The following is a 27416-nucleotide window of genomic DNA, read 5'->3' on the forward strand; positions in this document are numbered from 1 at the left end:
GGTTACGAATGAAAATCGAATTTGTGTGAATAACTATTACAGGGATGAAGTCTGTTGTCACAATTAGATGATTTCTTTAGTTGCATAAAGGAGTTCCTTGATTGAAGAAAAGTGTGCTTTGGTTTTAGAAATTAATTCTTATTTTTAAGTTGAGATTGGTTGAAGCATCTTTTCGTTTGTGGAAGTTATTTCGAAGTTTTGTTCACCTTTTCAAACTCTTTCTCTAAGTTAACACATTCTTTCTTCCCTTATAAGAGGAATTTGGAAACTTGGTGCAGGAATCTCTGCTCCGGTACAAGAATCGATATCCTAATATAGGAATAGAGTGCTCTAGTCCTGAGGCTTAGAGCCCATGCATGAGGACATACATCTTTAGTACAGGTGTAAAATATACTTCCAACATCTAAACTTTTTTTTTTTGGTACTAGGGCAAGCATATTGAAGGAGTACAGGAATAACAACTTAGTGTAGGGAGAAAGATCTATAAAGAAGTCAGACATCTTCAAGGGTCCAATTATTAACTTGACATATATCTATACTGAAGGTAAACAAAGATTTACATTTCTATTAGTTAGGATTGCTTACAAGAGTTTGAGAGTTCCTTTCATTGATTTTTCTACATAATTACTTTCTTTCACATTCCAACACTAGAATTTCTTTGGTGTAAATTGCGGGGTGATATTTTCTTTTCGATTTTGCAAGATTGTAATTAAGGAAGTAGGAATAGAGTTAGGGAAAATTCATATGATTTCTGGAATTTCCTATGCTTCGCCTGTAAGTTTATGAAACCCCCGGGTTGACAATTAGGTGTTGAAGGAGTCTACCTAATTGCAATTCATGTACCCAAAATTTTGGCACCGTTGCTGGGGAGGCAATATGAAATTGGTAAGAACTTTCCATTTTCTGAAATAGGGGTAAGTTTTTTTTCTACAGTATGCTTCCATTGTTTTAATGATTTTACGAGTGTTGATTTTTTATTCATTGCAACAATTAACAGATTCTTTTTCTTTACAAGCATTTGAATTTTGTTTTTTGTATTTGATTTTTAAAATGAATGCCTAAGAAAGGTATGGGTTTGAAGCCTAATAAGGATCGATGAAATACTGAAAAATATGAAAACTCTTCTCATATTGGACCTTCTTTTGCAGGTATAAAGTCCAAGCAGATAGAATCATCACGCCGGAACGGTCCACTTGGATTCTGGAAATAGTGATTCAGGTGTGACACAACCCGAAATGGGGAAGAATGAGGCTAACTATGATTGGAAAGTCCAATTCAGTAATAGTCAAACTTCATCTTTTAGAAGTGGTCATATTAGAGGCACAACAATGGTTGATCATGAAGACCATGCAGAGGGGACTAGCGAGAATCGGGTAAATGAAGAGCAGTCCAATTTTGCATTTCCAATAGTGAACTCAGAAGTGAATGTGAAAATGAAGAATATTTCACCTTCATCTATTCCACACTTTCATGGTAAGGTGCACGAAGACCCATATTCATTTCTTTTTGAGTTTGATATATGATGGGCCTCTAAATTAGACATAAATTAAGACCCATGCCTCTAAATTAAACATAAATTAAGGCCTATGACCATACTTCAACACATTAAGCCTCTCTTTTTGCATTAGATAATTTATTTTTAACTTTAATATATTCATTAGGAAGGTTTATGAATAATTTCATATTAATATTATTTATTTTTGTGGAATATTATGATAATATTGGGTAGATTATGAAGATTTGGAGGAGGAGATAATTTAGGGATTTGCTCCCTACTACAGGAGGATCAATATTAAATAATAAATCAACAAGATATTATGGAATTATGGCACAGATTGTGGAACTCCAATGATTGAGAAAATCTAGGAATGTGTTCCTTGCCATTTAATGCAGATTCCTAGTATTGGGAACAAGATCCACTAATCAAGGGATTTTGGTGGGGAAAGCTTCCTCTATTCATGGGGAATGATTCCTAATAATTTTGTATAAGTACCTATTCAAATTTGCCTTTAGGGGAGATTTTCATTAGTGTTCTTGTGGAGAGAACTCGTATTTCTGCAGCTCCATTGTATTTTCTTGCAGGGATGTAATTGTATCGCTGAAAATAATGAAGATTGGTGTCATGTTCAGCTTCTAAATCTTGTTCTCCTCCATAGGTCTCCGAGTTTCCTTCGGCTTGGCATCCCAGGAGCCTCAAATCCTTTTTGTATCATTTTCTTTCATTCTTTTCACTTCTTATTCACATGCATCTCTTGTTTTTTTCTTTCCATTTCTACATTTAGTATTAATGATTTCTTGCTGTAGGATTGGGTTAAATGGTTGATGTGAGTTCTTTTGTAGGGTCACAAGCATCATTTCATCCTTGGAAAATATTTGGAAGGTCATAGTAATCATTGAGATACTTGGATTAGTCTTCTTATTCCCAAATCTAGATTTCTGGAACTCCTTTGTGGCAACTAGCAATAAATTTTGCTATTTTTTAGGGCAAGCTAATGAGCTTGAATTGAGTTGGTTCCACCTGCATTAGATAAAAAAAATTAGTTCATAAAAAAAATTACCCCATTGAATTTTCACTTGATTAGGTTAGGAAACTTATAGATTTACTAGCTCACTAGTTCTCGATTTTGTAGATTTTCGACTAGTAATTTTCTGTTATTTTTTAGCATGGGTTAAGAGAGGTCTTTTTGAGTGATTCCACTTAGAATGGGGACCTAAGACATCCTAGTAAACAAAAAAGCTATCCTGTCCAATTTGTATTTGATTTTCTTGGTCATTCGATGAATTATAATTTCATATAGTAAATCTGTAACATCCTATAGTAAAATAGGGGATCCTGTAGGAGAACTAGGGGATCCTATAGGAGAACTAGTACATCCTGTAGGAAATCCTCTAGTGGCCTGTTTTGAGCCAAAATTGAGAAAAATCATAATTGAAGTTGGGATTAGACCTCTCCTTGACCTCCATGCCATCAAGACCATTTTAACCCTCTTCCTCCATACCTGTCTCCCTTGCTGAAGAACAAGGGAGGATTAGCATTTGCATTTATAAAACAAAAAAGATTTTAAAAATGAGTTCTTTTATATTTGCACATGCACGCAGTAGTTAGTACTCTATAGATCATATTTTATGCTAGATTAGTTAAAACATAACATGTGACAAATAGGGTTAAAATATGGTTCTTTTGCAAGAAAAGTGTGTTAATAAGTATATAGAGGATTTCATGTTACTTTACAAGGATTTTTAAATTCAATTTTTCATTCCTGCAAATAGGCAACATTTCTTTTCTCTCATGACAACAAAGGAAGGACACATTGTATGTTGCACATATAGTGTCAATACCTCTTAATTTTTTACAAACCTCAGGTTGATAATTAAAGTCGGTAGCCTTGGGAGTTGCAACATTCTTGTTGAAATACCGAGGCTCGTCAATATATTATGTCGAGTGATGATTATTCTTCCGATGCTGAGAAATTAAAGTTGTTTCCTGCAACTCTCAAGGATTCAGCCTTGCACTGGTTCATGGGAGGAGGAGGAAACACTGTAAGTTCTTGGGACCAAATGAATATAGTATTTTTGAATAAATATCATGAATATTGTAAAACTAGAGAAATGCAGGATGAGATCTTCACCATTGTATAAGGTGATGATGAGACTTTGGAGGATTACTTAGATATATTTTTGTATATACTCCAAAGGTCCAAACACAAATTTTATTTAAGTACTATTCGAACCTTGTTCCTACAAGGACTTACTGAGGATTCTAGACATAATTTGAATTTGTTAGGACAAGGAAACATTGTTGAGAAAACTTTTGAACAAATTCGTGACTTGTTAGGAAGTTCACATGAAATCAATCTAGATCCACCAGAGGAGGTAAAAAAAAAACTAACAAACTGGGATCTACATATGCTATGATCATTGGCTTGGAGAATAAAATGGAAAACATGAAAATTGAAATAATGGATATTGTTAACAAACAAATAGACTTTTCAAATTCCAACAAAAACTAGAAAAATAACAAGAGTCATTGTCTATTTTTTCTCCAAAACGTAGGAAAAAACATCCTTTAAGAGAGTGTCCTGCTGATATAAAAATTGCTAATAAATGTGTGATCTGTGTAGAAAACCATGCCACCAAGGAATACTCCTCCATATCTAGATTAAAAGTTGTACTTGAAGGAGAGCATTCTAAACCTGATCAGTTACATGCCATGGGAGCACGAAGGAACTGGCCATAGGTAAGTGCAGGTATGGTTCCTACACCACATTTTTATGGTTATAATGCACCTCCATATTCCTATTATAATAATAATAATAATCACTCTCAACATTGGCAGCACGGAAACCATTTTCATCATGGACAGTCCTCCCAACCTTGGCAACAAGGATGGAGAGGGCCAAACCATTCACATCATTCCTATCCTACTCAGATGCCATCATATCCTCCTTCATATGCACCACACCATATGTCACAACCATATTTTCCCTCTCTACCTCAGCAAAGTCAATCATTGCCACCATTGCCTTTGCCACCACCATTTAGACCACCTCAACTACCTTCTCAACCAGTATCGAATCCTAATAATAAGGCGGTACAACCAATTTATTCGGTTGGATCGTCCCCTCTTCCTACCTATCGAACCCTTCTAGTTGGGATAAATGAGCTTCAATTGAGATCGGGAAGGGTAGTTAAACCAAAAAAAACAAAAACAATCCATAGTGATCATTGACGAGAAAAATGAGGAGGCAACTCCTGATCATTCTAAATACAATGTCACCATTCAACCTATTCCCTTACCTTTAGATTCACCATCTTCTTCAAACCAGCCTCCCTATCTAGAGTGGTTGTCCATGGAGAAGAGTGACCTCGAGTCCACTCTGGCTTCTAAATTAAGGAATCTTTGTATGAAGGTCCCTTTACTTTAGGCTATAAGAGAAATTCCCATATGTACAAAGATCATTAGGGAGTTATGTCTTAAAAATCCAAGGAGGAAGAGAGTAGAACCTCAGACCATTCAGTTTGTTGGTAGAGCAGCTGAGTTGATGACATGATGCGTATCAATGGAGAAATACACAGATCCTAGAAACCCAGTTGTTTATGTCTAGATAGGTGATATCCTTGTATCTAATGTATTAATAGACCTGGGGGAGGCCATCAATGTTATAACCAAGCAAACCATGGAACAACTTGGGTTGGGGCATATTCATCCTACACCCATCGTGCTTGAACTTGCAGATAGATCTAAAATCAAGCCCGATGGAGTATTGGATGATGTGGTTGTCTCTATAGATACATGGGAATACCTTGTGGATTTCATTGTACTTAAGCCAAAGATCTAGTGGGAGGATATCCTTTGATTCTGGGACGGCCATGGCTTGCCACGACCGATGCTTATATTGGATGTCACTCCGGTGATATGTGCATTTCACATGGAGACTCTAGGAAAAAAGTCATCTGATATCCACCTACCAAATCTATTCGGGAACTCAAGGGAACTTTATGGTTACATTACGACAGTAATGATGAGGAGACCCAGCCTGTCTCTTCGATTCAGCATCATATCGAATCCACCCAAGATGGTGAATTACGAGATTTCTTGGACAATCTAGACACTATGCCTAGTTTTGACACACTTCATCAAATCTTTAGTCTGGATTTTCAAGAAAATTCTGATTCCCAACCTTCCTTATCCCATATTATGGCATCATCTTCCTATACCCTTGAGCTTGAGACCACTGTTGTTAAAATTAGTTTAGGAAAATATTTACACATTAGCTTAGACTTGGATTCATCTCAGTAAGAGCAGCTTGTTACCTTGTTGCGAAATCACTTGGATGCATTCACTTGGAGTTATGAAGACATGAAAGGCATTCCTCCTGATACTTGTACTCATCATATCTATATTCAGGAGGGATCCTGACCTGTTCGACAACCCCAGAGACACATGAATCCTGTGCTAAGATATAGTGTTAAAGAGGAATTATAAAAACTCTTAGCTGTTAATTTCATCTATCCAAATTCTGACAGTCAATGGGTCTCTCCATTAGTGGTAGTCCCTAAGAAAGATGGGAGATGGCATATTTGCATTGACTATTGAGAATTAAACAAAGCCACTCTCAAGGATTACTTCCCCTTCCTTTCATTGATCAGGTGCTAGATACCCTTACTGGTAAAAAGTACTTTTCATTTTTAGATGGCTTTAGTGGGTATAACCAAATTTAGATCGCACCCTCAGATCAAGTCAAAACTACCTTTACATGCCCTTGGGGTACATTTTCTTGTCGAGTACGTCCTTTCAGATTGTGTAATGCACCCACGACCTTTCAAAGGGTTGTGCTGGTTATTTTTGTTGATCTTGAATGTGTTAAGATTTATATGGATGGTTTTTCTATGTTTTGTAACTCATTTGATGAAGCTATTAAAAATCTAGAAAAAACTTTTTTACATTGCCAAGAGGCTCATCTTTCTTTGAGTGATAAAAAATGTAGATTAATGTCCAAAGTAGGAGTGGTTCTTGGTCATTTGGTTTCTGACAAAGGTATCCAGGTAGACCCAGCTAAAGTTGAAGTCATTAATTGTTTACCTGCACCAAAAACCCAAAGGGAAGGGAGAGGTTTCCTGGGACATGCTGGTTATTACTGGAGATTCATTGAAAACTTTTCCAATATTTCTATCCCCCTTTTTCAATTATTAGCTAAGGATAGTGAATTCACCTTGTCCATAGCTTGCCAACAATCATTTGAAACGTTGAAGGAAAAATTAGTACAGGCACTAGTTTTGAGAGGACCAAACTGGTCCCTACCATTTCATATTTCCTCCGATGCCTTAGACACTGGCATTGGCGCAGTTTAGGACAATAGGAGAATAAAAAATCCTATGCTATTTACTACATTAGTAAAAATTTCTCACCTTCCAAATTTAACTATACAGTGACTAAGAAAGAATTTTTAGCCATTATTTTTGCTATTAATAAATTCAGACATTACATTACCTGATATGAATTTTATGTGCATACTGATCATTCTGTTATAAGATATCTAATGAATAAACCTTTAACTAGCGGTAGAGTGACTGGATGGTTTCTTCTATTACAGGAATTCAATTTTACAATTATTGATAGATCAGGAAAGTCTAATGTTGTAGCTCATTATCTTTCTAGATTAAACAATCCTGGTGAAGTAGTTCTTGTTGATGATGATTTCCCTGTCGAACATCCTTTTTCTATGCGAGCAAAATCCCCATAGTTTTCTAACATAGCTAACTATTCAGTCACCGGAAAAACACCACCTCACTTATCCGCTCGTGAAAAGCAGAATATTATTCAGAAAAGTGCTTCATATTCTTGGATACAAGGAGACTTATTTTACATTGGACCAGATTTTGTTATTCGTAGATGTGTGAGAGAGGAAGAAATGTTTGATATATTAAAATATTCCCATGATGAACCTTGCAATGGCCACTTCGCTGATAAATGAACTGCATATAAAATTTTACGCACCTGCTATTTTTGGCCTTCTTTGTTTAAATATGCCAAGAAATATGATAGGCGTTGTGATAGTTGTCAACGAATGAGTCAACCTGTTCAAGCTAATGAAATTCCTTTATGTCCTCAAGTCATGATTGAGCCCTTTGAAAAATGGGCTATTGATTTCGTAGGACCTATAAACCCCACATCTTTAAATAAAAAGCATATCTTGGTTTGTACTGATTTTGTTACTAAATGGGTAGAGGCTAAATTTGTTTCTTTTTCCACTGAAAAAGTTGTTGTTGATTTTCTGTTCAATGAAATTTTTACTAGATTTGGTGTTCCTAGAGAAATTTTTTCTAACTTGGTACAGGGAGTCATGAATCAGTACAAGATTCGACACAGGAAATGTACATTGTACCACCCACAAGAAAATAACCAAGTGGAATCTACAAACAAGGTGATCAAATCCATCCTCACCAAAACAGTGAACACGCACAGGAAGGATTGGGCTAGTCGATTTCCTAAAGCCTTATGGGCTTATCGAACCACTTGGAGGAACAACACGTGGCATACATCATATGAGATGGTGTACAGAAAACAAGTCCTTTTGCCAATTGAATTTCAGATAAATACTTTCAGAACTGCAGTTCAGTTGCGTCTAGATCTGTCGGAAGCATAGAATTAACGTCTATTACAGTTAAACAAGTTGGATGAATTCCGAAGGGATGTTGTTCAACTGAATATTTTGGTGTAGCAGCAACACAAGAAGTGGCATGACAAGTTTATCAGGAAGAAACAGTTCCAGCCAGGTGATTGGGTACTTCTCTGTAGATTTAAGCATTTTAAAGGGAAGTTCCATACTCCTTGGATGGGACCGTATGAGGTAATTCAAGTTTTAGACAATGGGGTTGTAGATTTCAAAACTATCGATGGGCGAAATTCAATTTTCCTTGTGAACGGGCATAAGCTTAAAGAATATTTTCAGCCCATCACAATGGGAGATTTCATGCAACAAGTGCAGCAACAATCTGAACTTCAGTTGGTAGGTGGCTATGCCAACCTATTTTGATTTGATTTCTTCTCTCTTGAAATAAATTTTAAAGAAAATCCAATAATAATAATAATAATAAAAAGAAAAAAAAAGAAAAAAAATAAATAAAAAGGGGTAAAGAAAAAAATAAAATTCTTGTGATTGTGAATATCAATTTTACTGACATGATTTGATCTGAAAATGGGGCACGTAGGCTTCTTGTCTAATTTACAAGAATCTCTCCCACTCCCAAAGCTTAAACATTCCCAAGTCTTATTGATTAACCAATTCGGAATTAAGAAATGCTTGAAAATATAGGTGTATGCTGATATCTATTTTTAACTGATTATGTGCCTTAATTCTGTTGTTGTGTTGTAAGTTGATGTGCTCAAACTGATATATAAATACATATAACAGTAAATAAAGTAGTAGAGACAAGGCAGCAATAAAACACACATAGAACAACAATATTAATTAGGAGTTCACCCAAAACTCTTGGGCTACGTCTCTGTGAGCTCTAGTCAACTCAACTAGGCTCTCTGGGATTATGGTCTGAGTTCGTTTTACAAGCTCTTTGGCTCAACTCCACTGGTTTTCATAGAATTCAGTGGGCTTAGAACACCATCTCTCCCTGGCTCTTAAAGCTCTCGGCTTTCTGGCTCTTAGCTCTCGCTCTGGCTCTTGGCTCTGGCTTTGGCTCTTGCTCTTCGGCTCTGGCTTCTTTGGCTCTCAGCAATGTACAGCTCTCTGGCTTTTCACTTGAACTCCAAGTGACTCCCTTGGCTATTTTGTGCATTCAACTTTTGCTCTATCAGCCTCTTTTTGCTTCTGCCTTTTGTTTTCTGTGCTCATGCTCTCAATTGAGCTCTTTTAGACCTCTGCGCTACCTGCTTAGGCTCGGTTTCAACAACAACTCCCAAAAACCTTCAACAACCCTCGTCTCTATAGTTCTGCAGCTTTTTAAGCCAAATCAGCACTGTTGGTTCATTTTCCCTCTCGGGCTCTCTGGCTTCCTAGCCTCTGTCCACTCGAATCCCCCTCTGAGCATTAACAATCATTACATAACGTCTTCAGGGAAGGTGGCCACCTGTTCCGTAACGGAATGAACCATTGTTGCGTTGAAAAGCCCAAAAAAGTTCATTTTCTGTTTACACAGAGAAACGCTACAAAACATGAGAAAATCAGCCAAATCATTTTTCATCATATTTGAAATATTATAAATTCCACCTTATAACTCCTATCGGGTCCACCTTTATAGCGCTTATCACATCTCCACCATTGATCTGGGAGATCCAGATCCAACAGCTGTGATTCATTTTGGGCAGCCCATGCGTACGGGAGTTAACCACCCAAAAAGAGTGGTTTTCTCTCTCCAGGGTCTGGACGCATGGCAGCCAATGTATGGGCTTAGGTGGAGATGCGATAAGCGCATCGGCACTTCCCTTCGTATTTTGTTTTAAACGAAATATGCAAAATAAATAGAAATTTAAAATTTGACGGATCTCAAAATATATCAATTATCGCCTATAGCCCTGTCGGGTCTCGCTATCGCATCGCATATATATATATATATATATATATATATATATATATATATATATATATATATATATATATATATATATATAAATATATATATAAAACGGCCCAAGGTTCTGTGCATCGCCGACACTGATTCGCCGATCCGATCATCGGTGATCGGCAGATCCAAATCCCGATATCGCATATTTTTCTACCCCTGATCTGATCGATCAGATCAGCGGATTAGAGTTTCCTCCACCTTCGCGTAAAATCCGGCCTTTGCCTTTCTCTAATGCGTTTTCCCTTTTTAAGGGTTTTTTTCCATTTTTAGGGTTTTTTTAAAGAAACTGGGCATCTTCTGCATGCGATAACTTTTGCATCCTAAGTCCATTTTAGCCCATTCAAGTTGTAGTAGATTTAGAAGGAAAAGATCTCTGTAATGGGGCTATTTCTAGGAACTTCCTTGGACTTTCTTTTTTCATTTGTGAGGACCACTTAGACTTAGGGGTCTATCCAAAATACATTTTGGATCAGGCCTTCCCACTAAAAGAATTTTTGGTCTCCAAAAGACTGATATACTGATTTGAGTAGTAAATGAGAGTAACAACACCCTCTTCTTTCAACCTCCATACACTTGCCTTGCATTGTGCCTCTGGGCCAAAGTCTCTGACCATTTTCCTTTCTGGATGTGCTGGTCTCCTGGGAAGAACTGTTTTCCTTCTTTCCTTCATGCAGAACTTCTACTGAAATGGTCATAGAAGGTAGTTTGAACTCTTCTGCCTTGATAATTGATCCAAGGTGGCTCAAACAATGTGAAGTCATCTACTCCACAAATCTTCCATTTATACCTGTTTGAACAGCTGTCAACAACAACTGTTAACAATAATAGAAACATAGACAATAACTGGATGACCTAAACTCCTGCTTCAACAAAAGAAATAGATTTCACATGTGGTGAACACCTCCATGTCTTACATCTGCATACAAATGATGGACTAGACAACCAGCCCACAAAACATGCCTTTAAAACAAATTACCCTTCAAGTCAAGCATATAGAAAGAAGACCATTAGGACTCTTTTGAAAAGATGAAACATTTCATCACTATCTCCATCTTGGAGACTAAATCAACTTTTCTCAAGTCAATATTGCATGCTTGTTACAACAAAGCAATCAACACATACAAGTTCAAAACAAGGAAAACATCAACATCCCTGTGTCCATGCACATCATGCTCATGCATGCATTTCATCCTTCAACTTTCACTTAAGCACACTGTACTTTCGAAGCTGAAATGAAATATAATGTTGCAGCAACAAAGTGAGTCTCCCACTCAATCTTTTCCATTCACCATCTTGGTAGAAATCTGCAACTTACACCTCATCAACAAGAAATGAAAATAGATGCATCAATATACATGCAACCTTAATTGGATAAGAACTCTACCCATTTCTCAACAATCCCTTTCAAAGGTACTACCTTTGTCTGCACATCAGCATCAACATGTGAATCACCCTGAGACACATCAGTCATTGAATCTTCCTTTCCATTTCTACCATCTTCTCTTTCCACTTTCTTAAGCTTTTGTGGAAGCATTGCTGGATTTAGAGTCCAACATTTTGCAGCAAGATGTCCTTGCTTATGTTAGTAACTGCAACACATGTGCATCCTCTTGGTAGCATGATTTGCCTTCCCCAATGGACCTTTGGCTTCTTGATTCTTTTCCTTCAAAAGTTTCCTGTATGTGGCCATTCTCTTCCAACATCTAGAAACATTATGGTTATCCAACCCACAAAAGGAACATGCAATTCTTTTCCCATACATATGTGGAAATTTATCATGCTTTGTACAATCAAGAGGAAAACGTTTAGAGCCAGATTTATACCTGCCTCTTTCACCTTTATAGCCTTCATGAGGAGGTGAATCAAATGAGGAAGTGGCTCCCTTTGGGACACCATCAATCTCTTCAAGGTTGTTAGAGTCTCCCCAACTCTTTGGTTCAAGTGTGTGCTTCTGAACACCTACATCCTGCAAACGATGTTTCAAGCTATTGCATTTCTCCTTAATACAACCTTCACACTCTTGAAGACCTGCAATGCAACTCCTTCTTGGAGTAGTTTTAATGGTCTTCATGACAGCTTTGGAACTTTCTCCATAAGGTTGTCCATAGCCAAGACCCAAATACTTAGGTCTTTCCTCAATTATTATTGGTTCAACAATACCTTGTGCATGCTTTCCCAAGCCCTTTCCTTCATAGCCCATCTTGGACATTAGTTTGGAACCTATGCCTCTAGTATGTTTTTCAAAAGAAACAATAGAAGCATCCTTAGAGGAATTTGAAGACAAACTGGAATGTTTTACCTCTTCTTCAAGATGATACTTGACTAAGGCTTCTTGGGCAACAAAGAGCTGTGTCTCCAACTCATGCATTCTTTTCAGGTTCATATTTGCAATATGAAGTTGCCTCTCCATTTCTTGCAATCTGTCAAAAAGCATCTGCTTCTCTTCCTTCATGGAATTCAACTACTCTCTAAGCCTGCTGCTCTTCCTTCCATCCTCATACATTTCTCTCACCATATCCATCATGGTGGACAATTCTTGCTTTATGTCTTCATCAAAGAATCTTATGAAGAAAACATAATTTGAGGACCCACTTGTAGAAGTTGCCATTATGCCAATGAACAAAAAAACTTAAACAAGATAATACAGAGCTTATTTAAGCAACCTTTTGCAACAAACCTCTTGTGCTTTGGATTGCCTTGAGCTCCTTTGGGATAGAAGAATATCTTTAGCCCTTCTTCCTTCTTGTCCTTCCTGGACTGAGCTATCAATAGCTTTCTCTTTACCTCTGCAAACTCAGAAAATAGTAAGTCTGCAACAAGCATACAATCAACCTCTGACTGTTCAAACACCTTTTAGACAAGCAATATTTGCTCTGTCAATCAAGCATTCTGATATAGCCTTCTTTGAAGGTGAGGTTAACCAAACTTATGCTCTGATACCACCTGATCTGAAAATGGGGCACTTAGGCTTCTTGTCTAATTTACAAGAACCTCTCCCACTCCCGAAGATTAAACATTCCCAAGTCTTATTGATTAACCAATGAATTAAGAAATGCTTGAAAATATAAGTGTATGCTGATATCTATTTTTAACTAATTATGTGCCTTAAATTCTATTGTTGTGTTGTAAGTTGATGTGCTCAAACCGATATATAAATACATATAATAGTAAATAAATCAGTAGAGACAAGGCAACAATAAAACACAAATAGAACATCAATATTAATTAGGAGTTCACCCAAAACTCTTGGGCTATGTCTCTGTGAGCTCTAGTCAACTCAACTAGGCTCTCTGGAATTATGGTCCAAGTTCATTTTACAAGATCTTTGGCTCAACTCCACTAGTTTTCATAGAATTCAGTTGGATTAGAACACCATCTCTCCCTGGCTCTTGAAGCTCTCAGCTTTCTGGCTCTTGCTTTGGCTCTTGGCTCTAGCTATGGCTTTGGCCCTTCGGCTCTGGCTTCTTTGGCTCTCAGAAATGTACAACTCTTTGGCTTTTCACTTGAACTCCAAGTGACTCCCTTGGCTACTCTACACATTCAACTTTTGCTCTCTCGGCCTCTTTTTTCTTCTTCCCTTTGCTTTCTGTGCTCATACTCTCAATTGAGCTCTTTTAAACCTTTGCGTTGCCTGCTTAGGCTTGGTTTCAGAAACAACTCCCAACAACCTTCAACAACCCTTGTCTCTATTTCTCTGTGGCTTTTTAAACCAAATCGATGCTGTCGGTTCATTTTCCCTCTCGGGCTCTTTGGCTTTCTAGCCTTTGTCCGCTCGAATCCCCCTCTGAGTGTTAGCAATCATTGCATAACATCTTTAGGGAAGGTGGCCACCTGTTCCATAATAGAATGAACCATCATTACGTTGAAAAGCCCAAAAACATTCATTTTCTGGTTACATAGAGAAATGCTTCAAAACACGAGAAAATCCGCCAAATCACTATTCATCAGCTTTTAAATATTATAAATTCTTCCTTATAACTCCTATTGGGTCCGCCTTTATAGAGCTTATCGCATCTCCACCATTGATCTGGGAGATCCAGATCCAACAACTGTGATTCATTTCGGGCGGCCCATGTGTACGGGATTTAACCGCTTGAAAAGAGTGGTTTTCTCTCTCCAGGGCCTGGGCACGTGGCAGCCAATGTATGGGCTTGAGCGGAGCCCGACCAAAACCTCTTACCACCTGCGGTCCTCCCGAAATTCGCTTGTTTCCTTTGTATTTAAAAATACATTAAAACATTGAAAAATACCATGAAATGGCCTTTGATAGATTTGAAATATTATATATTGGAATTTATAGACCCTTTCAGGTCTGGTTTTCATCGCATCGATGCTTCCCTTCGTATTTCATTTAATAAATGAAATACACAAAATACATAGAAATTTGTCATTTGACAGATCTCAAAATATATCAATTATCGCCTATAGCCTCATTGGGTCTATCTATCGCATCGCATATATATATATATATATATATATATATATATATATATATATATATATATATATATATATATATATATATATAATGGCTCAGGGTTTTGTGCATCGCCGATCTGATCATCATTGATCGGCGATTAGCAGATCTAGATCCTAATATCACATATCTGTCTGCCCCTGATATGATCGATCGGATCGGTGGATTGGAGCTTCCACCACCTTCGCGTAATATCCAGCCTTTGCCTTTTTCCAATGCAATTTCCCTTTTTAAGGGTTTTTTTGCCATTTTTAGGTGTTTTTGCCTCTTTTTTCAAAGAAACTTGGCATCTTCTGCATGCGATAACTTCTACATTCTAAGTCCATTTTAGCCCATTCAAGTTGCAGTAGATTCAGAAGGAAAAGATCTCTGCAATGGGGCTATTTCCAGGAACTTCCTTGGACTTTCATTTTTCCTTTGTGAGGACCACTTAGACTTAGGATTCTATCCAAAATCCATTTTGGATCACGATTGCAGAAGGATCAACCTGAAAACCAGCTTGCTGGTAGGAAGATCAAGTTCTAATAAAAAATGGGAATGTTTCTTAATCTTTAGATTTGCTAATTGTCACCAAGAAGAAGCAGGTTCAAGTACAGGAACCAGGCCCTTATCCACGTTTGGGATCACTGGCATGAAATTTTTTATCTAAGAAACAGTCAATTCACGCTGCATTTACTTTACGAATCAACACTATACAGGTAGATGTCAGGTGAAATTCTGCCCTTCTTCTATTCCCATTTTCGTAAAAAAAAAATCCCCTTAAAATGTTTCCCCGAAATCCTTTTTTGATTTGTCCCTCTTGGTGGTCTTACTCTTGAATTCCCTATCGTAATTTCCTTCCCATTCTAAAGATTTACCCTTTTTCCCACTTCTTTTTTTTCCCTCATGGATCGATTGTAGGGTCTGATGTGAACTTAGAAATCAGATCAAAAGGCATATATCAACACTAAAGAATGGCGAATAAAACTTCCCTTGTATATCCTGTTATGTTCCTATAGCAATAGGTTTCATATATCATGATTGACTTGGTTTAGCTCTGAAATATGTACATACCTTTGCTTGTTGCAAATGTTTTCCATATTCAAAATCAAAAATTAAAAAATGTAAAGAGGGTATGCCCTAAAACAAAAATCAAAGGGCAAAAAGAATGAAAAGGTCAGAAAAAATAAAAAAATGAACCCCAAGAAAAAGAAAAAGACCAGGAAAGTGTGCAAGTCCAAATGCCACTGCTATTTTACTTTTTGTGCAGAAATGATTGTGTGCAAAGTGTTGTTATGCCACAATCCATGGTAACCAAATAGTTTAATCTTGGTTATTCCATGTTTTTAATTTCATGCTGAGAGATAGAGAATAAAATCTGACCAAACTATTTAATCTTGGAAGATAAGTAGATAGGTAGAGTGAATAAAAGGAGCTCAACAGTTTAATATGATCCCTTGGATGTAATAAGGTTAGACTTAGTTAGAATACCATTGTAATAGAAAAGAAAAGGTTTTTGATAAGGGTTTGCTAGTTTAAGTGCACCCTAATAAAAGAAGAAAAAATGGTAGGATAAGTAGGTAGGGTAAGTAGATGAATGGTTGCAGAATTATGTATGATGAATGATTATCCAGATATCAAGTCATATACTTTCATCATCAAAAGCACTTAAAGATATGGATGACAATGAAGACATTTACATCATAGACAAAAGTCAAACTAATTAACCTCCTCACTCATTTTTTCCCTAAATTTTACTAATTTCCCATAACTACTAAAGGCACCAACAACCTGAAAGTTAAAGGGGCTCAGAGTGTTTCTCTGACTTCTGAAGGGACTAGACCCTCGACCCAATAACTTATAAGGTCTAAGTGCTAAAGCCCTTCATCAAAATTCACCCCCTCCATAATTCATTCATTCCCTTCAAATCCTTTTCCCAGGGTAAAATCACTCTTTTACTTGGGAAAAATAAATGGTTCTTTATAAAAACCCCCCAAACACATTTTAGCCTAAGTCATAATGTTGGATGATGAATGCATTTTCAAAAACATTTACTTAGCGCATTTTCTTTTCCCATGGTCATATTAACTTTTAATTCTTATTATTTATTTAACTCTCGAAACAAATTACCCTTTCCCATATTATTAATAAAAATCCCAAAATAAATAAATATCCCGTCCCAATGGTTTGGAAAATAAACCATAATAAAGTTAATTAAGTTGGATTAATTAATCGAATCGTGATTAATTAAGAGCCAAAACCCCCGACATGTTAAAAAGGGATTAATTAGTCACTTGGATTAATTAATAGCCTCTCTGCCAATACAATCATCCCTGATATAATTAAAGTCATTTAATTATGTTGATTATGCCATTGGGCCCCCTCCATTAACTCCCTAACACTTTCCGCTGTTGACTACTACATGATCTACCTTCCCTCATCCAATTTCTCTTACTCATATCGCGCGGGCCTTTTGGTCTAGTGTTAACCACCCGATACAAGCTATTTTGACTTTTCACCAATGCTACGTGACATCCAATTTGTGGTGTTGCGCGACCCTCCGCCAAAACCACCAACCTCCCAAAAGCGGTGCGATCAATCCCGCTTATCACTTCCACTAAACGACAAAGTGTCCCATCAATTAGTTGACACCAACTGTCATTTTCCCATTCACTCGCCAAAAGTCATTGACTTTGTGCATAAAACAAAAATACTCATTTTTTTCCCTTTTTACCGAGAAAAGAAACTTTTGCCTTCCATGCACGCACATAATACATTTGGACCAACAAATTACTCCCAACTGCCAAACGCCATCATTCGCTAAACTCCAAGCCATTGCAGACTACTGTGCGCACCCAACAAAGCATTCACCATAGCCATTTTTCCCTTCAGTCAACCATAACCAAGTATTACTGCATTTCCTTATCAGAAACCCCGTTTTTGTACTAAAACCTCTACCAAATTGTTATAAACTCAAGTAATCTAGTACAATTAAGTTGTTTCTTAGCCCCAAGGCTAGCCCCTCTATAGTGCCATTGGACCAGGTATATGAAAAGAGGCAGAGATTGAATCCTTTGTCCGAACAGGAATATGAAGAGACAAGAAGTGACACAGTACAAACAACACTAGCAGGGGAGACACCATCTACCTCTCAAAAATAGACACTAAGCAGGTAGCAAAGTGTAGAAGTGTCATCACTAAGGATAGCTTCAGAGCAGAGCTAGGATTTGAAAGAAAAACGCAAAGAGATTAAAGCTAGGAATGAGAAGCTCAAAGCTCAAACCTATGCCCAATATCTGAAAATGGCTCCTACAAATCAGACAAGGTTGATGTCAGCCTTTGACATCAAAGAGGGAAAGATGAAAATGAGATTTTTGAAGCCAATAGTACAATAGCCAAAGTCCAAGGCTGATTATTTAAAAACAAACTTTGAAGTTCTTGCTAGAGATATCCACCCAATTGATCAAATTGAGCTCCATAAGCAAACGAGTGAGATGGTCTATTCCACATTGATCAGTAAAGCCATCACTGCACATCAGTTGCAGAATTCTCTAAGAAATACTACAACATGGTTAATGTTGGGAAAGGCCTCTTCTCAGGCTAAGGACACCATGATAAAATCATTAGAAGACCTGGTGATTGAGTTGGGACATGATCCCAAATATGTTAAAGAAGCTAAAAGATTGATAAAGAAAAAGAGTGATCACATTGTTGCACTTTGGAAACAACTCAAACTCCCTCCCCTCCTACATCCAAAAACTACAGAAGTAATTGAGAAACAAAATAGGGAGGAACTTATGGACTTGGTCCTTAAGTTGAATGAGCAGTTGAAAGAAACAGAGCAAGAACTAGAAAAATCTTTGCAGTCCAAATAGGGTGAACCGACCACCATTCCTCAGATTGTAATACCCATAATTTCTATAGCAGTGCCATATACAATTGCAACATATTTGGCACCCAACATTCCCCTAGCAACAACTCTGCTAGTAACAACAATAGTGAGTACATCAGAAGCAGTAGTAACTTCAACAAAGCAAACAGAGGACTTAATAAAATCCATGGAGGAAATAAAAATCCAAGCAACTGAAATAAAGAAACTAAAAGAAATGGTTACCAGCGTGGAAAACAATTATGAGCTATCACAGATTAATTACACCGAAGAAGAGAGAAAAAATAGAAGGATGGCTGAAAGAATCAAAACATTAGAGAAGGACTTAACATTGGAAAAGCCTCTGAGAAATATTAGAGAGATTTTATGGACCAATATCATTGATTCCATCAATGATATTTGGTATTCTATCAAGATCATTTTTGAACAACTGAGTTAGTTAAACTAGCTACAGAGGCTATACAGAAGACCAAGGAAGAATTAGGAGAGAAACCTAAATAGGAAACCCAATTTATGAACTTCTTGAATAGCAAAAGCAAGCAGCAGCTGGAATAATGGGATATCGAGGATCAAATTGCTACTATCCTTGAAATTAAGAAAGTTCTTATTAAAAAGAACTTAATGCTTAACCTGGAAAAAAGATGTCAAAGTATTCAAGAGGACATAGATGATTTTATGTCAAAATATGACATTCTAAGGGATAAAGGACTTCCAAGCCCATTGGTCATAAATGACAAGCTGATGACTCATGATGACTACATTGAGAAACTGCAAAAACAAGGTATAAATCAAGCCAACTCTTCTACAGTGAAAGCACTACCTACAGGAAAAGTGTTGTGTGATGGTTTGGAAAATCTTTTCTATATTGAGCATGAAGTGAAACACTTGTTTACCGTTCAGCCCAATTTTGCTAAATACATTGAAGTTGACGAAATATACAAGAAATTGATCAGGATGAAGATACCAAATGAAGAATGGTGGACCAATATGACCGATATCCTATAATTTACTATGGTAACTCTGAGGTAAATAGAAAATATTTACTAAGGTAAAGGTTGGTAAACAGGTAAAGAGTATCAGTAGGGGAAAGTAAGCAAAGATCCAACACACAATTACTAAAGCAACATCAAGAGGCAAATCCGAATTTCAACCTCAAGCTCATTCATAAATAAAGGAACAATAGCAATCAGTTTTCCATATGTCTCTATCTTTTTGTAAAAGACATTTTGTATTTCCTATAATAAATCTCATGTGGTTATGAGATATTTTGATGTAATTTTTGTATAAATAATTCTCCATTCAAAGTATTGTGGGTGGATTTTATAACATCTTTGTAAATCTATGCTATCAAGTTGAGAAAGCTTTTGTACTCAAATCTAGATTTTTGCTAGAAAAGGAATGAAAGTTGAGGACATTTCACCAGATTTCTGTGCAGTATAATTACAAATAAGTATTTTATCCTTGTGATTTTATGTGCTTTCTTTATGTTTCAATGTTTCATGCATCTTAAATCTAGATGGTAAAATAGTCAAAGTATATCAGAATTAGCTTTATTGCTCTCTTCTATCAATAGTCTACCATTTCTATGTTTTCTTCTAAACTATCTCGATAAAGGAATTCTTAATTACTCCTCTATCCCTGTAGTTTTTCTCTAATAAGTCCCTGGTATAGGATTCTTAATTTCCCTCTGCTAGTTGACCTATCTTCCTTTCCTCTTTCTAATCCTAACTTGAGGATTCTTGATTGCCCTCTAGTTTTGAGCAGAACTATCACCCATTCAAGCCCCAAAGTTTGTTTTTACTCTGCTATCCTGCCTGTTGAACTCATACCTCAACAATTTGACTTAATCTAGTGAATTATCCCTGATTGACTCCATAGCCCAATGGCCTAAAAGCCTAGTTTTCCCATTTGTTTCAAAACTCCACCACTCTCAAACAAAACAACCTCACTGAACATTAATACTAGCCTAAAATCTTTTCAAACATAGCTAAATCATAAAGAGAGAGCCCTCTCTGGACATAGGTGGGCTAGCACCCGAGTCTAAAAGTTGGTTTGTAGTTACCTTGGATCCTTTCCTTCTTTTAATAACTTCTAAGGAAAATCTGAGTGATAGCATATCCAACAAATTTTCTAATCCAGCCTATGAATTATATCCTATCAGAATTTTCTTTTGGTTCCTTTTATTTTTCTAGATGTGCTACAAATATCCCTGGTGCAGGAATGTGTGTTCGAGTGCAAACATATTCGAGTGCAAGCATGTTTGGTGTAGGCATGGTTAGTGCAGGCATGTTTAAGTGTAGGCATGCTTAGTGCAAGCATGGTTAGTGCAAGCACGTTCAGTGCAAGCATGTTCAGTACATGAATCTGCACTGCTGAGCACACCCAATTAGAAAAATACATGTTATGGTCCAGGAACTTCTGGTGCAAAAATGCGTATTAAAAATCTTATCTTTTGTTTCATGAATTTTTGTATAGGTAGAATAATTGTACAACCTGTAGATCATGGCATTCAATTTGTATTATGATTAACACTTTGTTTTATCATTTACTAAATTAGGAAGAAATCGTTTAAGTACAAAGATATTTTAGGTTATGAAATCTCATCTTTTTAATGAGTACTGAGTACACCTTATGTGAGATCATGAAGTAAATGTGGGATGGTATGATTCTTCTGAAATATAATACTTACCTCTCCTTGAAAAACTCATCACCTGATAATAATGGCCTTACTCCATATCCTACCTTGCATGACTGTTACATGGAATCATTATCTAAACCGACGCCTTTTCCAATCATCATCGTCTTCCTGTACTTGAACCAATTCGTATTTACATCCATGTAATTTTAATGATGAAGCATGACCATTCGGGAAGTGGTTAATATAGCAGAAAATGTATAACTCGACCATAATTTTAAGTTCCTTATATTGTAATATTCTTTCAAAACTTTAGACAGAGATTGGGTGAATTCAAACAGACATGGCGCCTGTAAGGATTGATCCACAATACATAAAGGAGATGGAGAAAACAACCAAGTATAGAAACATTCTTGTAATATTGCAGGAATCTGGGTTCCTCCAATATCTGCAAAGATTTTATGGATTCGACTCAGTCGTGTCGCTAACATTTGCTCGAACTTTTGATGGAAGTCGAGCCAAGGTTGGTTTGTTGGAATTTACGGTCATAAAGGATTCCATATCTTAGGCTACAGGTTTACCAGTAGTGGGGGAACAATGGTTTAAGAAGGAGAAGATAGAAAATAAGTTGTGGCACTGATTCGTGGTCAACCCGAAGCAAAAGGTGGACTGGAAGAATGGTCTCTAGCGTAATGCTATGATTGGAAAATGGAAGGATATCCTTTATGTGTTGCAGAAGTTTCTTACCTGCGAGGGTCGTTACTCACTAACCTTCCTGTATCACATACGATTGCTCTTGCATTTTGAGTCTGGTAAGCTCATTAATTTTCCTTATTATTTGCTCAGGAGCTTAGAAAAAATGTCAAAAGGTGTTCAAAGAGGGAAGTCAAGCCAGGTTGCATACAAGTTATATCACCACGGGTTAATCACAATTTTAATCAAGAAGGAGTTGGAGGCTAAAAACATGACCTGGGAGGAGTTCTTAAAGGAGTTTCATGAATGAAATGCAGGGAAGTCAACCCAGAAGAAGAGTGCAAGAAAGAAATAAAAATCATAAATGCTAACTCGACGCCCTACCGAGACTAGGAGGTCGGCTAGAGAAGGATTGCCTCTTCAAGGGTGGGTCATGTTCAGTCAACCTACCCGATATTGTTGGATGACTTGCCACCTACTTCACCAGGTAAAAATAACCTCTCAGTCCTCGCTAAGGTTGTGGCCCATACAGTGGTTGAAAGAGACTATGTGGAGAAGGAAAACGACACACCCTTGTCAGTCTTCTTTGGTAGCATGAAGAAGAGAAAAATGATGTCGAGTGCAAGCAAAGACCCAACGGAGGGTTAGGTGGATGATAGGTTGCAAGACACTTGAGCTCTTAATGATTTTGAAGTTCTGAGTACTGAAATCCCTTGTAAATTGGATGGGTAGGGTACTGAAACCCCTGATAAAGTGGATATATCACAATATACTAATATATATTATAATAGAACAAATTAAATATCATAAGAAAGAAGATAGAGGATCGGGGGCTTCGGGGAAATGGCTTCAGTATATGCAGACGTAGCAACACTTGGCCGTAGCACCTCGGTCCACAACCCGCAAGCATTGCCATTGATTCCCCTTCACGCAGATTGGATAGCCATCAGATCTGGAGTCCGTCTCGTCTCCTCTCTCAGCTAGTTCCAGTACCCTGCAACCCTGCCTCTGCCGGAGAAGAAGCTTGGATATGATGCAAACAATGCATGCAACCTGTATGCCCTTGAGGATAACCATGCTTTCTATGTTGCAGTGTAGACTGGCATCGCCACCAAGGGCAGGGACTGCAAAGGGAGTGACTCCAAGGCTAAGAAGAAGGACGAGATTTTGAGGAAACCGGACCTCAAGGACAAGAAGGGATTTATCTGGGCCGACCTGAGGATGCATGTCACTGCGGATCTATGCTTCAGTTAGGCATTGTATGGATCTGGGTCAACCGATCATGCCAAGAAAGGTGAAAAAACCCTCAGATCTGTAAACGATCTAATAAATCTGGTACACAGAGGACTGATCTGCCCACCGAAAGTTTAGATCTGGGGGCAAATAAGTGCCGAAATAATACCCTATCCTGACCCACAAGTAGAAGAAGGTCTGAAAGGCAAGCTGAAAAGTGAAGATCTAGCGGTATGGAATAGGATGACCTGGGAAATGGATCGAGGTCTTCTGGCATCTGGAGAAACTTAGCTGGGACCAGATCTCGCCCCCTCAGCATTTACTCAATGTACTCGGAAGGAAATCTCTAGGAATACAAAGATGTGTGGCGAATCTGATGCAGATGGGAAAATTTACTCTCAAACAGAACCAGAACTTGAATCACTGGTAAACCCTCTTCCCTTTCAAGTTTTTATAAAAACCCCTTCTAGGAAGACACATCTGGCTTGGGTACAGGTAACCAAATCAGTACAGCTTTTGAAGAACAACATCTTCCAGCATACTGGTTATCCTACAGGATCACAGGTTTTGATCTTTGGAGGCAGAGTACTCCAAGACTACAAATCACTTATGGATTACAAAATCTTACCTGAGTCTACCATCACTCTCAACCTGCGGCTGAGGGGAGGTGCGACAGACCATCGCAAAACAAATCCTTCAGGCAATGGCATAGGAAGCAGCACAACAAAAACCCTAGAAACACATCAAAAGCAAAAAAGTGCAGGGTTATCCTTCAAAGACATTCTTGAAGGAAATAAACTAGCTACAACATCAACAAAACAAGCTGGCACAGCATCCACCCCATACATTGTGGAACAACTGAGTTACACCCCAGAATTAAATATGGATACACCAGAAACAGACGAGTACTATTCTTCTTTTGAAAAACAAGCATTAATTTGCAGATTCAATTGTTTTTGGCCCAAATCTATGGACCTTTTCCTTTGGGTCTTCAGAACTTGGACCAATTTATGTGACATTCATCTCTGTTCCAAAGGGTTCTTCATTGTCAAATTTCGTACAACAGAGGAAAGAGACATCATTATGAGGGAAGGACCATGGTTCATGGGATCCACGGGTCTCTTCATTACTCCATGGTTCCCAGAATTTGATCCAAATACAATGGTTGTATCTCGGATGCCGGTTTGGGTTCATCTTCACAACCTACCACTACATTTCTGGAGCCCTCAAGTCCTGTCTGGTATAGGAAACACCATTGGGTGATTCATTAAAATGGATATAGAAAGAATGGAGGAAGGAATCTACACATTTGCATGCATGTGTGTGGAAGTAGATCTTAGCAAAGGACTACCAGACCAAATACAACTAAAGTATAAACAGAGATGCTAGAACCAAATACTAGATTATGAAAATACTGCATTCAGATGCAGAATTTTCTGCCAAACAGGGCATCTTCAAAATACTTGCCCAGAAGCCAAAAAAGATACGTGTAGGAAGAAGAAAGTAGGAAAATAGCCCAAGGGATGGCAATTCCCTTCACTAGACCCTGATGATGTCCCTGTTGAGGAGGAAGATAAGGAAAAGGAACACCCCATTCCCAAAGAGAATAATCAGACACACAAGGAACCAAAAACTGAGGAATTTGTATCACATGATCTGATGGACTCTTTGCCGGAAAAGATACCAGACACAATGGATACCAGTGGAGCCAAAAGACATCATACTTCAGACCACTTAGATTTAGACAAGGATAATCCTCGCCCTATGGAGGACACTTCACTCATACTATTTTCGTCCTTGCTGACTCAAGGGGAATGGTGAAGGTCGAGAATAAGAAAGGGATAAAAGCATAATTTTCTCCCCAAATGTACATTATTTTCCTTTTGGTTATTTTTTCTTTTGAACAGTAGTCTTTGACCTACTATTGGATATGCACTTCAACATCTACAAAATGTAATTTTGTTATTAATAATAAAATTATGAATTTTCCTAGGGGAAAAAAAGAAACCCCTGATAAAGTGAATGTGCATGGCATTGAGACCCTTAGTGACATTGAAACTCCAGGTATTGAAACCCTTGACGATATTGAAATGTAGGAACTGCATAGCCATGATAACTTCGACCTTGATGATGTTGGCACATGTTTGGAATCGATTGTCGATAAGTCTGCGCCATAGGAATTGGGACTAGAAAACTCCACCCTTTGTCTAAACAGTCGGATCAAAGAGCTCAAGCAACATGTTTACAACTTGGAGGTATTAAACCAAGCCATGAAAGAGCAGAATAAAGTGCAGAAGCGAGTGAATGCAGAGTTGGTAGGAGAGGTGAAGGAGCAGAAAAGACAAGTCAAGATATGGAAATTTTGGGCCTCAAAGTGTTATGAACATCTTAAAAAGGTGACCAAGAAACTCAAAAAGGCTCAAAGCAGGAAGGCAAAGACAGTGAAAGCAGGGATCAACATACAAGTTCAAAATTGAAGGGAGGCTCTTTTGTTTTGGTTTTTTTGCAGTAGGTAAAGGTTGTGTGAGGACCCACAACAACATAAGGAGGGGAGGATGTTGGTAGGCTAAATTTCTTCATTTTTAACCCCTTTTCCACTTCAAAATCATAACCTTAGACCTTTGTTTTAACCTTGCAACCTCCTTATTCCTGCACTATTCCAAGAATCATGCCTTTTCCTGCACTAGCTTTATATTTCATATTTAAGGGTTACGAATGTGCTTAACTAATCGTTTTTAATGATTTTATACTTTTAATATTCTTTGCAACTAATATTTTATTTCCTAAAGTATTTGGTAAGCAAAGTATTGATCATTTCGTTTGCATGGTCGAGTGCAAGTAGGATTCTTGCACCGCTGGCGAATCCCGAACTTCCATGACAACTCACTACCTAATGTGAACATCTCGTTCAGGATTGGTCATCTTGAGTTGGTATCGGAGCGGAGATAATTCAGGGATATGATTAAGATTAGGTCACGAGACGAATGCTCAATTTTAGCGTTTTGTTATATCCAAAAGGCTTAGTATGTACTATTGTTGTTATTTTGTTATAGCCGAAAGGCTTAGATTGTAACGTTGGATGTAATTTGGTTATGACCACAGGCTTGAAAGGATGTATATAATATAGGATTTAGATAGAAAATGGTAGCGAGCGATAGCTATAGCAATGATATTGTAATTTTGGTCTTCTGTAATTTTGTTGGTATCACCCTCGTTCTAGGTTGGATTCGAACTCACTATGTACATTTGTTGATTATTAATAGAAAGGGACTGTGCCATGTTATTTCAATCTTGTGTTGTAATTATGTGTTGATGTGTCGTTGAGAGCTGAATTTCCAAGTTTCCTAAATAGGGAAATGAGATGGTTGGCTAGGGCCCAACCAACCCAGCTCATTCTCCCTCGCATTCTTCTTTCTCGTTAAAGATGTGTTGATTTTGTTTAATGAAAGGTGTGAATTAAATAGAAATTTTCATTCTTCCACAAAGTCCTAGTTCAATTTCATTTTTAATCACTATGTGATGGATCCATGGTGTGCATGCTTAACTAAGTTTGATTTTATCCCTTGTGATTTCTTTTTCTTCAAAGCTTAGCATCATTTATGCCTGGATCATGCAAGCACGTTATTCCTGCACTAGTGCATTTACAGTTTCACAGATTGATTCCTTTGGTTCATTACAGTAACAGTCTTCTATTATTTTATGCCATATGAGCTTTGATGCGTTTTTGCAAGTGTGTGATCATCATTCCTTGATATCTTGAATTAGATATGATTTGGCAATTAGAGAATGAATTTTGTTATAACACATTAACCTGTACTTGCACTTCATACTTTTCAGGGAAGGATCGAATTTCATATTTAATTATTTCAAAGAGAATATTTCTGAGTTAAGAAGGTTACAAATGCAGATCAAATTTATGTGAATAACTATTATAGGGATGAAGCCTGTTGTCACAATTAGATGATTTATTTAGTTGCATGAAGGAGTTCCTTGATTGAAGAAAAGTGTGTTTGATTTTAGAAATTAATTCTTATTTTGAAGTTGATATTGGTTGAAGCATATGTTTGTTTGTGGAAGTTATTTCAAAGTTCTGTTTACCTTTGCAAACTCTTTCTCTAAGTTAACACATTCTTTATTCTCTTATAAGAGGAATTTGAAAACTTGGTGCAAGAATCTCTGCTCTAGTACAAGAATCGATATCCTGATATAGGAACATAATGCTCTAGTCCTGAGGCTTAGAGCCCATGCATGAGGACATACATCTTTAGTACAAGTGTAAAATATACTTCCAACATCTAAACTTTGTTCTGGTACTAGTGCAAGCATATTGGAGGAGTATAGGAATAACAACTTAGTGCAAGGAGAAAGATAGATAAAGAAGACAAACATCTTCAAGGGCCCAATTATTAACCTGACATACAAATATAACG

The sequence above is a fragment of the Pinus tabuliformis genome, chromosome 9 (genome assembly GCF_031772625.1).
Source record: "Pinus tabuliformis cultivar Carrire ecotype Pingquan chromosome 9, CPIR1, whole genome shotgun sequence".
Lineage (NCBI taxonomy): Eukaryota > Viridiplantae > Streptophyta > Pinopsida > Pinales > Pinaceae > Pinus > Pinus tabuliformis.